We start from the raw sequence: 17,988 nt of genomic DNA, 5'->3' as shown, positions 1-17,988 counted from the left end.
GGTGAGCAGTTCCTTAGTATAGCAGCCATGTAGTCAGCTGACCATAGGCTGTCCCTTCTGGAACTGACTCCAAGAACTTCCTCCTTGAAGTTGCTTTTCTGAGGTATTTTGTCACAGAAACAAAAGTCTGATGAACATAACAACACAGTCTCCAGGTCCTTATGTGTCTCAGTTGATGTGGTAGGGGGACATCTGGCATTCAGTTCACCTTTTGGGCCTTCACATCAGTGACAAAAACTCCTCTCCTGTCTATTTATAGGAGTTATAGAATTATGGAGGGGATTATTGTACTGGCCTCACTGACCTGCTGGCCCAGGACACATTTTGTAATTGTCCTCTTTGAAGTAGGGTTTTTTTTTTTCATTTTTCTTTATTAAGAAATTTTCTATTCCACATACCACCCCCAGATCCCTCCTCCTGCCTCCTCCCACCCCCCAGCACTCTCTCCTAAGCCACCCCACATCCCCATATCCCCCAAATCAAGGTCTCCCATGGGGAGTCAGCAGAGCCCAGCACACTGAGCCTAGGCAGGTCCAATCCCCCTCCCACTGCACCAAGGCTGTGCAAGGTGTCACACCACAGGCACCAGATTTTCAGAAGCCTGCCCATGCACCAGGGACAGATCCAGATCCCCCTGCCTGGGTGCCCCCCAAACAGTTGGAGCCAAACAACTGTCTTCTGTATCCAGAGGGCCTAGTCCAGTCCCATGGGGGCTCCACAGCCACCAGTCCACAGTTTATGGGCTTCCACTAGTGTGGCCAATCATCTCTGCACGTCCTCCCATCATGATCTCGATGTCCCTTGCCTGCAGAAATCAGTATGGCGGTTTCTCAGAAGACTGGGAATAAGTCTTCCTCAAGACCAGCTATACCACTCTTGGGCATATACCCAAGGAATGCTCAATCTTACCACAAGGACACATGCTCAGCTATGTTCATATCAGTATTATTTGTGATAGCAAGAACCTGTAAACAACCTAGATGCCCCTCAACTGAAGAATGGATAAAGAAAATGTGGCACATATACACAATGGAGTACTACTCAGCAGTGAAAAACAATGATATCATGAAATTTGCAGGCAAATGGATGGAACTAGAAAATATCATCTTGAGTGAGGTAACCCAGACTCAGAAGGACAAACATAGTATGTACTCACTCATAAGTGGATACTAAATGAGAGGGAAGGGATGGCCAGACTGCAACCCACAACTCCAGAGAGGCTAGCTAACAGGGAAAGACCCTAGGAGGGACACATGGATGACCCTGCGAAGGAGAAGTGGATGAGATCTACATGAGCGGACTGGGTTTGGGGGGAGGGTGGCAGAGGGTGAGGAGTGGGGGATGAGAACATAGGGAAATGGGAGGGTCAAGCTGGAAGAGGGACAGAGTGGGAGGACAGGGAGGAAGATACCATGATAGATGAGGACATCATGGGAATAGGAAGAGGCAGGGTGCTGGGGAGGCTCTCAGGAATTCACAAGGATAACCCCACCTTGGTCTGCTGGCAGTGGTCCAGAGGGTGCCTGGACTGGTCTACTCTGGTGACCAGCCTAGCAAATAACCTAGCTGTCATCATGGAGCCTTTGTCCAGTGACTGATGGAGGCAGATGCAGAGATCCACGGCCAGGCACCAGGCTGAGCTCCGGGAATCCAACTGAAGCATTTTATGAGTGCATCGTGCAGGACATATTTGGCTGTGTCAGGAACTGAACTTGAATTGTTGTAGAAAATGAATACTTTTTTTTGGCTGCTATAACTAAAGGCAGACTTGGCAGGAAAAGGGGTAAGCCCAAAGTCTGGGACAGGCCTGTCGCTGAGGTCTGGACTCAGGAAGGCTGTTCATCCTGTCCACTACCTGCTCTTTTCTCTCTGCTTGGCTTCCTCCAGAGGGCAGCAGAGAGGCAGCTCTGTGAATCATGTCACTGAGGGCTGGAGGCCAGCTGTGTGCCAGGTAGAGGTTCTGATGAGATGTGTCCATCCTGAACCTCCTAGTGGAGGTAACTCTGGGAGAGTCTGCAGGAAGAGGACCGCGTTCTTCTGAACTTCCGATTAAAGGAGATTTGTGGGAAAGAGCTGGTTGAGGAACAGAGCCAGCAGACTTGACTGCTGCCAGCACGGCTTCCTTCACACCTGTGTTTCAGCGGGTTAAAGGGAGAGGCCATTCGATTGCTCTAGTCAACACTGCTAGAACAATATTGCATGTGTAGCAGAAGACAGCCCCGGATGATCTGTAATTCTATAACTCCTCCTACAAGTATGCCTTAAAACAGGAGTGTACAAAGTGCCTGGGGAGTAGGGGAGGGGCAGTAGAGACTGGAAGAGCCATAGGAGCCTCGGGGTTGGATGTCACTCACCTGCCTCTGTCAGGTTTCTGACAGGAAGGAGACAGATCTAGACACTGTGAACATCACTTGGTTCATGGAGGTGGTCGGGAGCTCAGAGGAGAGGCCTTGAGCCAGCCCCCCAGCAGTACTTCCCAGGAACCCCAGGACCAGCCTCTGCTCCACTTCAGAAAATTGGAAACAAGATTGAGGTTTAGGAACACACCACACAGTTGCAAGCCAGGTCTGAGGGGGTGATGAGCAGTACCCTCCGTTGGCTGCTGGGGCTGGAATATGGATTTTGGATGTTCACTCAATCATTACAGCTTCTGCCATCTCCCAGAAGCCATGGGAGCTGAGATGCTGGGCCCGACTCCCATAGCCTGAGACTGTCTCTTAACACCCAGAGGGTAGTTTTTGCTTCTCCAAGATAGTGTATCTATGTTCAAATACTCCTGAAGCAGGGTGCCCTGTGCAAGTGATTGCTGAGGGAGAGTGCCCACCTCGTGAGGGGGGATGAAGGAGACCAAGGGTCGGACAAGAAGCCAGAGTGTGGCTGAGGAGATCCCAGAGAGGTCAGTGTACTCTTGAGGGAATTTTGTGAGGGGCCAGTAGGGGGTGGTGGTGGCAGTGTGTAGGCTGAGGAAGATTGTAACAGACCTGAGGAGATCCCAAGGGAGTTCAAAGTGCGAACTGAGGCAATCCTAGGGAGTCAGGGTGTTCTTGAGGGTAACCCATGGGAGTCTAATATGTGGGCTGGATGGGTCCCATGGCGGTCCAGGCTGTGGTGTATGGGGTGTGAGATCCTATGGAAGTCTGGAGTGTGAGTCATGATTAGAGATTGTCTGGTCCAAGGCAATGGCCTCGAGTGTTGTGCCCACATAAGCTAGTCCTGGATGTGGGCCATCCCAAGAGAGCCAAGCTCAGTCCTGAATGAGTCATCCATGGCTGTGTAACAAGTTGTCACACAGTACATGCATTGGTATCCTGGTTAGGAGTTTGGGTGTGGCATAGCTGGGTCCCATACTTGGATTCAGTAGGTTGGATCTAGATGCTGGCTGAGGTTCACATCTTTCTGAGCTTACGGTCTTTCCATGACTCCTGTGGTGGGTTTCAGGGGCCTGTCATGGTGGCTGTAGGCTTCACGTCCTGCTCCCAGACTGCTGGTCTGGGCCATTGGGAGCTCCTGGAGACTCCTAAGCTAGCTTGCTGTGTGACCCTGTCATGGGGCAGCAGCTGACTTTGTCAAGGTCCGTCATTGTCACTGGGGATGGACTCAGCTCACAGGAGCAGAAGTCTCTGTCTCCATAGTTCTGGAGATAGGAGCTCGAGAGCAAGGCACCAGCAGTCTTCATGTTTGGTAAGGTTGGCTTCCTGGCCCATGGACGGTGTTTTAAGTGAGGGCTCCACTCTCATGGTCTAAACCTCCCCAGTGTGGGAGTGAACCAGTAGCCACTGCCTTTTCTATGGAGGACTCCAGGAGGGGCACCCACAGCACCTTCTGCATGATGCTGGCCTATGGAAACAAGGCCAGCCAGAGTGAAGTCACAGGTGTCTTGGGTCAAACTTCTATACAGCACAGCAATCATCAGTACGTTGGAGGTGAACCTAACCCCCATCTAGCTTCAGAGTGCAAAGGATCCTGGGAGATGGACTTGATAACTGTCTTACCTGGCTTAGGAAAAGCAACAGGGGTCTCCTCCTGGGACCAAGTGGCAAAGTAGAATCCCTAACACTGATGCTTGAGTGAGAAAGACATAGGACTGGGATCTCTTAGTTGGGACAAGGGAGGCTTGCCATGGGCTGCCACCAGGTTCCAGAAGCTTCTGTAGTCACATGTGGGATGGGAGAGGGTCTAGAACATGGTAACCATTACATGATAAAGACTTTAATTCTTTGCTGAGCAGAGAGGCACTTACTTCTGTAACCCTGGTTATCCTGGCTCAGCACCCTTGCCCTTTGAATGAGACTAATTTCTAATAATGAGTAAGGAGCTGTTTTGAAAGAGCACAGTAGCATTTGCACTTGACAGAGGGGGCCACACATGTGATCCTGTGCAGTGCTGCTTCAGTTAACCTCAGCGGAATGAGCTGCTTGGGACGTCCATTGTGAAAAGTTGTCTGTTTGCATCAGGAACAAGCCATGGACAGATAGTGCTCCCCAGTGCGGTCCTGGCACGCCGTCCAAGAGAAAGGCAGCAAGCACCTTGGTGTTTAGTGGGGCCAGGATACATGTCTGCAGGGTGGAGAGAGGACTGGGGTCTGAGTGGTGAATGCTGTCCCCCCATGTCATATGGGCAGTGTGGTTCCACACCTAGACCCTCTGCTCCTGTTTTCACTTAAAGGAGGTGGGTGAGGAAACCCCCAGTTCAGGTCTCCATCCCCGTTACCCACCCACCCTGCACCCAGCGAGTGAGTCCTCAGCAGCGGAACAGCCCCCCTTTTAGGGCATCAGGAATCCATGGAGCTGCAGGTTGAGCATCCTTTCTGGGGTGCTGCCTCCCCTCTCCCCTCTACTAGAAGGAGGTGACACGTGGAAGGAGTTCATGATTTCATTTTCCTGCACATGGCTTTGATGAGATCGCCTGGTAAAACACACTCTTTAGATCTCTCCTGATGTCTTGGGATTTCTAACTCTTCACATGGACCATCTGATGGCCAAGTGGTGAGAAGCATAGATCTACCCAAAGTTGGGCCTCTGACCTGGGCTCTACTACTAACTCAGTGGGGGTTCTAACAATGTCACTTGTCCTCTTGGAGTACGGCTTTACTCACCTGTGACACAGGAGCATAATTTCACCTCACCCAAACTGTCTTGGGATTGGTCTGGAGAGATGGCAGAGTGGGTGAGAGCACTTGCTCCTCAAGCACACACGAGGACCTGAGTTCGAATACCCGGGACCCACTTAAGCTAGATGTGGCCAAGTGTGCCACCATAGCCTCAGCTCAGTACAAGGGGTAGAGAAAGGACTGCTGGGGCTTGGTGGCTGACAGCTGAGCTCCAGGTTCAGTGAGAGACCTTTCTCAAGGGAACAAGATGGAGAGCGACACAGCAGGAACCGTGTTCTTCCCTTTACCTTAAGTGCGCACATGGGCACCCTCCTCCTGCATATTGTTTGAAAGGGCTCCGGGGGGGGGGGGGGGGGGAGTCCTTGAGATCTGGAAGAGAGAGATGAGTAGAGATGTACTTTAACGTGCTTTGAAGGGCACAAAGCTCTGTAGAAACTCATGTTCTGACTGGAGAGCTTTCTTAAGAGTCTGGGCCGGAGAACCAGCCCCATGCCACCACCCCCATCCCAGTGTGAGTGAAGAAGGAGGCCAAGCCTCACAATCAGAATCATTATGTATAGAGCTCTCCCTCTCCTGCCCTCTGCGCTGGCATCGGAGCTCTGGTTAGCGGCAAGCCAAGGAGACGACGCTAATTGCTGGGTTCGATATTTGAAAGGAGAGATTATTAACAGAACTCTCAGTTCAGAAACTTCAAGAAGAAATGGGAGGGTGTGGTGAGGGTGGAGGGGGGGGAGGTGCATTTCCTGTTTTCCTTTCAGATGGTGGTGGGAAACCATGGATACCCACGGAGAAATTCCAAAACTCATTCTTTCTCCTGCCAGAGGCCAGTCCCAGAAGATGATGGCTAGAAGTGGTCAATTTATTATTATTATTATTATTATTATTATTATTATTATTTTAAAGCTATTGAAGTGGGTTTAAATTTAAATTTAATGTATCTTTATATCATATGTATGAGTGTTTTGCCTGCATTTGTGTCTGTGTATCACATGTATGTGTGGTGCCCACAGAGTCAAAAGTGGGGTGTCAGATTCCCCGGAACTGGATGATTGTGAGCTGCCATGTGGGTGCTGGGAATTGAACCTGGGTCCTCTGCAAGAGCAGCCAGGGCTCTTAGCCACTGACCCATCTCTCCATCCCCTCCATGCTGTTTTTCTTTCATTATTGTTATTATTATTGCTTGAGACAGGGTCTTTCTGACTTGGAGCTTGCTGATTTTGGCTAGATTTGCTGATCCCTGAGACCCAGGGATCTGCCTGTCTCTGCCTCTCCAGTGATGGGATGACAAGCAAGGGCCACTACACTGCCCCCACTTTTTTTCTTAATATGTGTTTTGGGGCCAGAACCCAGGTCCTTATACACAGGCATCACGCAGTTTACTGGCTCCAGTGGTTCTTAATCTGCGATTCATGACCCCTTTGGGGGTCGCATATCAGATACCCTGCATATCAGATATATACATATATTCCTGACAGTAGCAAAATTACAGTTATGAAGTAGTAATGAAAATAACTTTATGGTTGGGGTCACCACAGCATGAGGAGCTGTGTTAAAGGGTCGCAGCATGAGGAAGGTTGAGAACCACCGGACTAAGTGGTGTCCCCAGCCCTTTAGGTTCACATCCTTACCACACTTCATTTTTACTTCAGCAACCAATGATTGAAAATTATAATTCCTTCTAGCTCATGGTCCATTTCTTTCTTTTTGAGTTAGAGTTTGCAGGAGTCCAGCTAAACGCTTGTAGGGCAAAGACGGCCCTCAGAGGTGACATCAGCTTCCAGAGCAGGCCAGAAGCAACAGAGCCCAGGGTCTGGTTTTCATTTACAGTTTGGGTCTGTCCTACAGCGGGGAGGGGGGAAGAGGGGTCTGGAGGAAGGAAGGAGAAGGAGGAGGAGGAGAAGGCAGGGGAGGAGAGAGAGGGAGGGGGGAGGGAGAGGAGGAGCAGGAGGAAGCCCTGACTGTACCCCTGGACCCTGTCCAGTTTAGAGTTCAGTCTTTCAGCAAAGGCTGCTCAGTTCTCCAGGCTCCAGCCTCCAGCTAGGATTGCAGGAGGAGACTGCGTCCTCTGGTCCTGGAGCCCCCTTTCCTCGGTGGGGAAGGGTTGCAGGAAGAGAAGGAGATTTAGTGAGAGAGAAAACTATGCATCCTGGTGAAGCGTGATTGAGTGTAGAAGTCCAGGGACACGCGTCTTCAGGTTTGCTCAGGGTAAGTGCGATTTTTTGCTTTTTGCTTTTTTTTTTTTTTTTAACCGTGGCATGAAGGAAATACTTCAACCAGACTCAAAAGTTAGCGGCTCTTATGGTCACTCTGTCAGTCAGTTTTCTGTACAAATTTTAGGTTTCTGGAAGAGTCCGCCTCTGTTTCTGTCCTTTGTGGTCACTGGGCTTCTTTAACCTGCTGAAGGTCACGAGTTGCCCAGTGGTGTCTAGGTTTGCGGCTGCTGGGAGCATCCCGAGTGTTCCTGCTTGCACCCCATGCACCCCGGCTGGGCTGCTCTCTGCCTGCTGGTTTGTGGAGAGTGACCCCTTCTTCCCCAGGCCAGCTGGGATGTGCTTTGTTTGCAGAGGCATCCAATAAGAGCAGAGGGGCAACCTGCGGAGTGGAGTCCTGGGATCTCTCTGGGATCCCTCTGGGTTCTCCAGGGCTCATGGGTAGGAGTAGACTCCTAAGTGGTTCTGCCGGGGGAAGGTGGTCAGGCAAACTACTGTCTTCTGAGTTTGGAGAGACACTGGTGCCCAGGCTCAGGGCTGAGCCGGAGCTTCTGGGCCATGGCCATCGGGGCTCCATCTTTTCAGGAATCTGAAGCCACGGTTGCAGGAGCTGTCCTTTGGGGGTGCTTAAGGGAACTTCAGGCCTAACGGAGGAGGAACGTGGTGCCAGTGCAGCTCTCCCAGTGGATAAGGCAAGACTCACGGCTGGGCTGGCCTAGGTTGTCCAGATGGGAGGCCTGTGCCAAGTTGGGAGGCCCTAGGGCTATTCCCTGGCCATGAGGATGCTGGGTGGGGTTCTGGTCCTCTCTCACTGAGGATAGAAAGTGTTCATGGATAGTTGCCAGCCTGTTTGGGGACCTATTTCAAGCTACTACAGGATCAATGCAAGGGTGGGGTCATCGGAGAAGGGTTCGTTGGAATACTGGATAGTGGCTGAAGGAAAATGAATTTTATAAAAGGCAAAATTAGTGGTTGATCTGGACCTCCAGAAAAAAGCTGTTCTGAGCATGAGAGGGTACCCTATACCCCAGATGAGGCCATTTCTCTCCCTCCCCATAGCTGATCTCAGATGAAAGCCCCAGGGTCTGAGAGCTTCAAGGGTGCTCATGGCATCTGAAGACAGTTCCCAACTTCTCAGGGGGACACAATTCTGAATACTGCAAGAAGCTGAAATTTGGAAAAGCCTTTAAAATAAAAATTATATTGCTCTTAACAAAACAATGTAGAACCAGCTGGTTGCCGTAGCTGCCATTACTGAGGCATTTGACTTCTTTCCTGGGTGATTTTGTGGCCATTCCCCAGCTTCATAGGTGAGGAGGGAGGGGCTCTTACATGCCGAACCACTTGCCAGGGCCCACCTGAGAGGCTGGGCTTCCAACATCATCCTTTCCCATTGCTGGAGCCATGAGACTGAAGGGGTCCCCAGCAGTAGGGGACCCCAGATGAATTTGTACCTCCATGTGGCATTGGCTGACAGATTTATCCCCTCAGAGTAGACAGTCCCCTGTTACATTCTATTCAAAGCAGTGGGGCAGTTGGCTTTGTCTTCATAAGGACACACAACTCCTGGAGAAAGAAGCGAGGCCCACCTCGGGGAGGAGGGCATGGTGCTGTGACTGGGATTCCAGTGTGGGACTGTCTTCCATGCAGGCCACCTCGAGGGCATGGAGGACTCACAGTGATAGCCTGGATTTTGCTCCATTCTGGTGTGGACTTCTGCTGAGGGGGAGGGAATGGGGCTGTAGAATTTTTTTGGAGAAATTTAAGATTGAGAATAGTGGTCCCACGTCTGGGTGTCTTTGATCAGGCGAAAGCTTCACATTACTACAAGGGGAATTCTCTTTTCTTCACTCACAGCAGTGAAAAGCCATTCAGCAGACACTGGGTGGGGAAGATGGACAGGATGGGTGGCACAGAGTGCCTCTCCTGGATTTTTCCAGTCTGGGAATTAGAGGGTGTGGCCACAGGACCTTCCTAGGGGGTGGCTGAGGTATCCTTGGCCTAAGAGTGTATCTTACTTTGGAGGTGTGTACCACACCCCATTCTGGTAGAGACCCTCAAGCCCGGGACCTTAATGATGTATCTGAGACAAGATAATCATGGTTCCGAGCAAGGACTGCCTGTGTCTTCTGCACTTGGAATTATCCTTCAGTGACACTGTAAGTGTGTTTTGTGAGTTCACACAGTACAATATAATCTATCACTGACCATCAAGTGGGAGAAATTCCTCTATTCAACCAGCTCCTGGGGCTGTGAACTCTGACCTTAGTTTTGGAGTGGAACCTACAGACCCCAATGCTTAAGGACTCAGCCTCTTCCTGAGACCACCTCCCTCCTTGGGGATGGGTAGAGGCGTTTACCACCCAGAGCTCACTTGCTTCCTTGCCCTTTCCAGACATCTGGTGACTTGGAGAAAGCATGAATCCAATACAGCAGCTGTCTGTGTCCCCTTCTGCTTTTTATGTGAAATTCCACATTCAGGACTTAAAATTCATTAGCGAGTGGCCAGTTCTGTTGTATGGGAGAAGTTCTTGAAAGCATGCTAACTATGTTAGGGAAAAAAAAGTGAAACTACTGTCCCTTCTTTGTGGAAGAAGCTGTAAATTGGGTGTCTTTGGGGGAAGGATGACAGGTGATGTGTCCAGAGCTAAATGAGACCCTGTGTACCAAGGAGGCTTTTCTACGCTGACCTACAGGTAGGAACCGCACACGGTGTCCTGGCTGCGGCAGGCAGGCAGTAAAAACACACAACTGCTGTATAAATAGTTGATGACTTGAGGTGTGACCTAACATTTAAAAATCCTGTTAGTGGCTTAGCTTAGAAAACCAAAGACACAAAACACTTCATATTTTAAGATTCATTTTTATTATTTCTAATTATGTGTATTGTGTGCCAGTGTGCGGGTATGGACTTGAGGGCAGGTGCCTGCGGTGGCAAGAGGTGTTGGAGCCTTCTGGAGCTGGGTTGCTGGCAGCTGTGAGCAACCTAACATGGATACTGGGAACTGATCTCAGGTCCTCTGCAGGAGCAGTGAGTGCTCTTAACTGCTGAGCCATCTCTCCAGGCCTGCTTTAGGTTCTAAAACATGTTGTTAAAGTAGATGAGGATGTTTCTCTCTGTTCTCCCACTTCTAGATAAAGCTCCTGGGGTTTTAAAACCCCAAGAGATAAGGCTCAATAAAAACCCATTGCCATGTAAATCACGGCAATGAGTGTCTTATTCTCAGGGAGTACCTTCCAGGTCCTGATTTTTAAAGAGACGCTCTTTAGGAATTAATTACGTTAGCGTTCAAAATTGTAATTTTTAATGCATCCCAGTCTCACAGGTCTGTTTTGGGAAGGAAAGTCTGAATAAGCCCGTGGGGCTTCTGAGGGTGCGTTCTTGTTTCTTTTCACTAGAGGGCGGTGTATCCCTGAGTGTCAGGAAAATGGAAGTTCCCAGCGCTTCCAGGGTGGGGTTTCAGGGCCGGTGGGGAGCCAGCCAATTCACACCCCAGCTGTGGGTGGCAGTTAGGATTGGCCTACAGCTGCTCCAGTACACTCTCTGTGACGGGCATACACTTAAAATTCCACTTTTCTTCCCCGCTTGTGTATGAGCATACTGGAATGAAATTTGTGCTTCCAAACAACACATTCTCTGCTCTTAAGTGATTCCATTTCAAGAGCGTCGAACAATTGGTAAACTTTAAAGGAAACACATTTCCTGAACCTAAATTACAAAAGCTTCCACAGAGAGCGTGGAGAGTGAAGCATGCTTGCACATACATTGTGTAATCTCTTATTTGAACACTCTTATTAAAATCGGCTGAGGCGGTAGCTCTTACAGTGTGCATAGCCCGCCCTTTGCTGTCCTCCTCAGACATATTTGAAAGAAATTCACACAAACATCTCATTCTAAATACTTTTTGACTAAAATACAGTGGTGGCTTTCTGACTTATTATTCATCCAGGGCAACCCTAGACACTAAACTCTGTCTCAGAGCACCTCGACCTTCTGTTAGTTGACTGCAGCATGTTCTCAGACTTGCCGATCAGGTTCACTGTACTTGAGGTTGCTAAGCTTCAAGATGGGGGAGGGGACAAGCAAGAAGACCTAGACTCTGCTCTTCTGGTTGGCAAACTCATAACTTGAGGTTGGCTCTTAAGATCCTAGAAAGAACATTGTCTTGGTGAATGCTTTCTTCACATCCTTTGGGGACATGGGACATGTTACTCAGAGAGGCCAATGGCTGGTGTGTGGCCACAGTGTTTGGAGCAGTAATAATGCCAGCCCCGTCCAATGCTCTGTACCTGCCTGATGGATTCCACCAAGCATGCACCCAGGACCCAGGCATGGGTGGGGTGGATAAGCCTTAAGAAGTACCATGGGAAGAAAGGCATTTTTGTATTTGATGATGTGGCAGAGAAGTCACCATTGCTTAAAAAAAAAAAAATCCCGGAGGGTCAGTGGGGAGAGTGTTTGGTTCCTTGGTTCCCAGCACCACATAATCTAGAAATGGTGATGCATGTCTGTAGTACCAGCTTTTGGAAGACAGAGGAAGGAGCATCAGAAATTCAAGGCTAGCCAGGGTAGACTGTATATGCCAAACTTTCTAAAAAAAAAATCTGGACATTTAAAACAGGAGATAAATGAGACAATACAAGCTGGCTGCATAGCCCTGCACCGTTCATCCAGAGGCACGGTGCTCACCCTGCACACGGTGCTCACCCTGCACACGGTGCTCACCCTGCACACGGTGCTCACCCTGCAGGGTCTGGCTATGCACAGCCCTGCACGGTCCTCTCTCCTCCTCAGCTTTAACCATTGTGAAATATGGAGAAGTGTTTGTGAGGTGGGAGTGGCCAGGGAAAGCCTCACTGGGGGACATCTCTGTAGAACCCCCCAGTGTGCACTGTTCTCTCCATTTCCAGAGTCCCAGCACTTTGGGAATTAGCCGCTGGAAGGAAGAACTCACGGGTCAGTTTAATTCAGAACGGACCAGCAGCTGGCCATGACTAAGGTCTCAGGGGAAACTGTTCCAGAAAACCAGCTTTTCACTTCTGGAATCTTCCCTAGTTGAGTCAGCAGCCAGCACTGGCATCTAGAATCAGCTCAACTAACCCCTCTATGGCATTGTAGGGGATGTGGGATGTCAGGGACCTGCCAGGATGCAGTGTATGCAGATGCAACACAGTGGTTCAGGGATCCCTGCCAGTTCACACCATTTGCCCTGTTTTACTCCTAAAAAGTAACCGTGGGGGAGGTTACTGGTAGAGACAATAAGGAGGTAGACAAACCGATACAAGATCTCTGTCTACTTCAAGGTGAATTTTTCCCTCACACTTGAAAGTAAGCAAAAGCTTACCTTTCCTTAGGCCGTGAGAGCGCTGCGGCCACTTGCTTTCATAAATCCGCTGTGGCACACATGGTTTTGAGTGAGGCTTGGTGGAACCCAAATCCCTCGCCAGCAAAGGAAGAGACGGGATGAATGTGGGAAGTGTTGAGAGCGAGATCCAACTGTGGCCTGTGCCGTGGGTTGGAAAGGAGGTGGCTACTTGTATAATTGCTTGTGAAGCATTTTGTAGCAGGCTTTCTCCCTGACTGTCAAAGCCCAATGCAGTCTCTGCCCGATGGTTACAATTAGCCGGATAAATGGGCACAGCCTCTCATCTGGCTACCACACAGTTCAGATCTTAGAGTGCCTTTTATGTCTCATGGTGGCCTCTAGCATGGCAGATTGAGAACTCTCTGATTCATGGTTATTTTCTTGGATTCTAGGAATAGATTTTAAAGCCCCTTTCTAAATATCTGGACAGTTAATCTGGAGTTTGCTCCTGCCCCCTCTTTTGGAGACAGAGACTCATGTAGCTCAGGATAGCCCCAACTCACCATGTAGCTAGCTGGCCTTGAACTCCTGAAATTCTTGCCTCCACCTCCTAAGTGCTGCTTCCAGATAAGGAAAAGAGCTAACCTGTGTGTGTGTGTGTGTGTGTGTGTGTGTGTGTGTGTGTGTGTGTGTGTGTGTATGTGTGTGTCCTCCACAGGGGGCTCACTGTTAGAGGTGGTCACACCCTGTCTTTCTCTATCACCTCTTTATAGCAACCTATGAATGCTGCTGAACATCTAGGCACTTCCCTATTTGGTCCCACCAGGAGCTGGCACTCTCCAGTACTAGCATGTGACAAGGAGGGTGCTTGCTCATGCATGATCACATATGACCAGAAATGTTGGAAGAATTTGCAGTCACAGGAAAGATGCAGACTCAAATTGTTACAGTTGAGCATTGTCACAGAACAGAAATGTAAGGCCATAGTTGTCAAATCAATGGAAAAAAACTCCATTTCTGATGCATTCATTTGGAGTGTGTGTGTGTGTGTGTGTGTGTGTGTGTGTGTGTGTCTTCCAGACCATTTGCTTCTAAAGATTTCTGCAAGGTTGTGTCAAACAGTGATACAGAAAAGCCTACCCTCTTCTCTTAGGTCTCCCCATGGGATCTCCTCGACAAGAAGGTAGGGAAGGGTAAGGGAAAAGGGCAGAACCAGGCACTTTGATTCTTAAAAATTTCTGAATGCAGTGGCCCATGGAGGCCAGAAGAGGGCATCACATCTCCTGGAGCTAGAGTTTCAAGCTGTTGTGAGCTGCCTGATGTGGGTGCTGGGAACAGAACTTGGGTCCTCTGCAAGAACAGTCCTCCTAACTGCTGAGCCATCTCTCCAGTCCCTGCTTTGATTCTTAAAAGTCAAGACAGGAGAGTGGTAAAGGTAAGAGTAAGCGAACACCTCAACTGTAACGTAATTTGAGGTTTTATTCCACAGCGTGTGGGGGTGCACAGCTAGGTTCTTGTTGTGGCTTTTGGCAATGGCTGTGGCCCCAGTTTAAGCAGGACAGTGAGGCGTTAATGGGAGCCTCAGAACTCTATAGGAGAGCTGCCTGGGTTTATAAAGCGGTGCCTGGAGACAAATCAAATGCAAGACTTCAAAATGGGAGCTCTGGATGCATTTAAGTCTTTGTTTCAAAATGATTTCCTTGTGTGTGTGTGTGTGTGTGTGTGTGTGTGTGTGTGTGTGTGTGTGTGTGTCTTTCTTAAAAAAGATTTCCAGACATGGAAAATGAGAATGCTTTTGGGGAAGCTTAATGAAAACTAATTTCACAGGATTGCAAAATGGCCTGGGAAAGCCTGTGCAATACAATTATGACTTGGAGTTGAAGGCAGAGTAGGGCAACCTTGACAATAAAAGGAGTCTCCAGGAACTTCGAGTGGGCAGCAACCACGTGGAAAAAAGACCCCTCAACTTTGTGAAAAGGAGATAGTGAAATACAAGACTTAGACACGCTAACCAGAAAGCCGAGGACACAGTGAATAATGCACTCAGGCTTCTGAATCTGTTGCCTTGAGGGCACAGAGTCCCTGACAAAGGACAGCCCATCCCATCCAGCTGGAGGGTCCCAGGCAGCCAAATCTGACTTTTATGTTTTCATATCAGGAAGAACAGAGCTAGACATTCACCAACACCAAGGATGCCTGTTCTTCCCCCACCAAGACTCAGGGAGTTTCCTGGCGGTCCCTGCCAAAGCCTGCCTAGCCTGTACCACTTCCTGAGCTTCATCTCTTCCTTGGAGTCGTGGACTTCAGTCTGGATGCTGGCCCTGTCTTGTTTTTATCTATGTGGCTTTTGCAAAGCATCTCTCCTCACCTGGTTTTAGTTTCTCAGTTTTAACGTGGCGGGGGTGGGAAGCAGCCATTGGATGACTGGAAGAAGGTGAGAAATCCTGCCTCTGAGATAGAAACCCAGTGGTTATTTCTTCAGTGCACTTCTCTCTCCTTCCAGAAAGTGATGGAAGAAGAGGAGAGTGGTGGGAGAAGAGGGGGGTAGAGCTATCTCTGTTCCCCTTCATTAAGATGGGCAATCCAGGTCAGCATCTGGGGCGATGATATTTGACATCTTCAGGTTAATGAAATTGAGACGAAAGCTGCTTTTCCTGCAAGCACTTCCTCTGCCATCATCCTGAGGAGGCAGTCACATGATGTAGAGGTTCTGACCCCACTGCTGAGTATTTATTAATTTTTACTGCTAACTCTACTGTGTGACTCATTGAGGCTTGCTTTCCTTACAGCAAACCATGGAGATAATTTCTTTTCAATTTCATACCCAAGGATCCAGCAGCTTAGCTGGTCACCAGTAGAACCTCAATGACACATGAACCCAGAGCATTAGCTCCTGCCCTGTTTCTCAGAGGTGAAGGGGTCCCCATCCTTACCTCTCCCTCAACACCCGGATGGATTTTGTCACTCTGTGAGCCACTGGTGCCTTGGGAGCTGCTCTTTCAAGATGAATGCTGAGAAAATGAACATCTTAGCTCAGGTCATTCATATAATGTGAGTGCCATTTCCTTAGAGAAAGTCAGTGAGTTGGTGGCTTCAGAAGTCTTTACAGAATCGTAGCATCAGCACTCAGATCTTAGGGAGCACCGAAGGCTAGGAACTCACTTAGGGCCTGCTCTAGGGTGACTCACTCTGTGACTAACACATGGCCGAATTAGTATATTCAAAGGAGTCCCCTGTGTGAGGGGCAGGGATGGTTAACAAACTGTTAGCGAAACTACTCCACATGACTCACCCACACTGAGCTCTCTGTCCATGTGGTTTGCAGAGACATCCCAGCTCTTCCTGTCCTTAACTTAGACTCAACAGTGGTCAGACAGACCTCACCTCAGCCCCCGCCCCCCATGGATCCCCATAGCCTACTGCCTCATAGCAAGATGCTAGTATATTCTTGTATCCTAATTCTCCTACAGGATGCTACTTGAAGGATGGGGCAATGGCTCAGCTGGTAAAGTCCTGGCTGTGCAAGCCTGAGGACTGAATTTTATCCAACACTCACATAAAAGGCTAGGTGTGGCTGTACACACCTGTCATTTTGGCCCTGGGAGGCAGAGGCAGGATTCCTGAAGGCTTGCTTGCTAGTAAGTCTAGCCCAATTGGTAAACTCCAAGTCCATTGAGAGATCTTGCCTCAAATCATGAGGCAGAAAACAGGGAAACCATATAACATTGATGTCTGTCCTCCTTACGCATGCATGTGTACATGCACCCCCCACACACACACACTCATGCAATGTTATTTAAAGTCATACATTTCCTGTATTAATTATTTAAAATAATTGAACTGGATTGCTAGAATATCTGCATGCAGCAATTTTTGATTGGAGTTGTGATGCTTAAAACTTTGATGGAAGGTGGTGGCAAGTAGTGGCATAGTTGAATTTAGAGTCACAAAAGAATGGGCCTGTTCCTGGGGCATAGTGCTTTCAGAGATGCAGTTTTGTGCACAGTTGTGAGAGAGCTGTAGGTTTTCAAATATGTTAATCTAACGTTAAAATACTGCTCTAGACTACTTAGAAAACCACTAGTGACTCTGGAAGAACAGACTGTATGTAGGATGCAGATTCTTCATCAAATATGTGATTACCAACTTCAGTAGAATGAAGAATAGCATGTGTACAGTGTTCTTCTGTGTTGTCCTTGAGTGCAAATCATCAGTTAATTTAGCATGTGTACAGAGAGAGAGAAGGAAGGAAGGGAGATAGAGAGAAGGAAGGAGGAGAGAGAGAGAGAGAGAGAGAGAGAGAGAGAGAGAGAGAGAGAGAGAAGAAGAAGGGAGGGAGATAGAGAGAGGGAAGGAGGGAGGGAGACAGAGGGAGGAAAGGAGGAGAGAGAGAGAAGGAGGGAGGGAGACAGAGGGAAGGAAAGAGAGAGAGAGAGAGAGAGAGAGAGAGAGAGAGAGAGAGAGAGAGAGAGAGGCATTGTGTTTGCTTTAGCCTTTTTTAATGAAGAAAACTCTAGAATGGTTCAGAAGGGTAGAAAGGTCTAGAAAGCTCCTAGAGTGAAACCTAAGATTGACAGTGTTCTATAGAGTGAAGAGGCAGAGCTGGGGCAGTGACATGGTAGAGCGAGACCAGCCAGTCAGCAGAGGGCTCCCCACTGGCTGTGGGTTGTTCTCTGGACCCCACCGCTGGCACTGAGGTTTCCCTAAGACACGGGCACACCGTGGGACACAGCACTGACCCCCGCAGACTGCTTTTCAGATTTGTGCATTTCTGTGTCAATCAGGCAATGACCATGACAAGCCAAGAAAGTGGGACGGGACATTTGTGGTGTTGCCACGATCTGACTTCACTGCAGAAAGAACTGTGTGGACAGCTTCCCAGATGCCATTATAGAACCATGTGCACTTCCCACTGCTGACATGTTGGCAAGAGGAAGTTGGATTGGACAGGTGGTTTCATGGCAGCTGAGCTCAGTTCCTGAAAGTCTCAGAGTCTGAGGCACAGGGCAGGTTTTGAGTCACAGGTGGTGATCCTCACTGTTTCTAAGAGCCTGGCAGCATTAGATACCTCCTCACGTGAGGGATTCATACACTTGTTTCTTCTTCTTGTTATCATTGTCATTTTTTGTATGTTACTGCTCTTAGTATAACGCCCCCAAGGTTCATCACGTTGTAGCATATGACAGTTATATCCTTTAAGGCCTACTAGTATTCTATTGCATGGAAATACCACATTTTTTATTCATCTGTCTATTAAAATTACTTGGATATTATGAATAAGGCTGCAGTGGGTGTGGCTATACAAATATCTCACTTTGCTTTAGATTTTTGTATTTGTATACCTATGCATAGATTTCTGGAT

At 48.8% G+C, this 17,988-nt stretch overlaps 1 protein-coding gene across 1 annotated transcript in view; it reads left to right on the top strand.

Moving 5' to 3' along the window:
- The first annotated feature begins 7,068 nt into the window (after window positions 1-7,068).
- Window positions 7,069-17,988, top strand: part of Col6a3 (collagen type VI alpha 3 chain) — an 82,549-nt gene continuing 71,629 nt past the window's right edge. Inside the window, exon 1 of the mRNA XM_059277912.1 lies at window positions 7,069-7,315. The gene's annotated coding sequence lies outside the window, so the exon portion shown is untranslated. The remainder of the gene's footprint in view (window positions 7,316-17,988) is intronic.

The sequence above is a fragment of the Peromyscus eremicus genome, chromosome 13 (genome assembly GCF_949786415.1).
Source record: "Peromyscus eremicus chromosome 13, PerEre_H2_v1, whole genome shotgun sequence".
Classification (NCBI taxonomy): Eukaryota; Metazoa; Chordata; class Mammalia; order Rodentia; family Cricetidae; genus Peromyscus; species Peromyscus eremicus.
The sequence above is the reverse complement of the archived record's forward strand: the minus strand, read 5'-3'. Positions and strand labels throughout refer to the sequence as shown.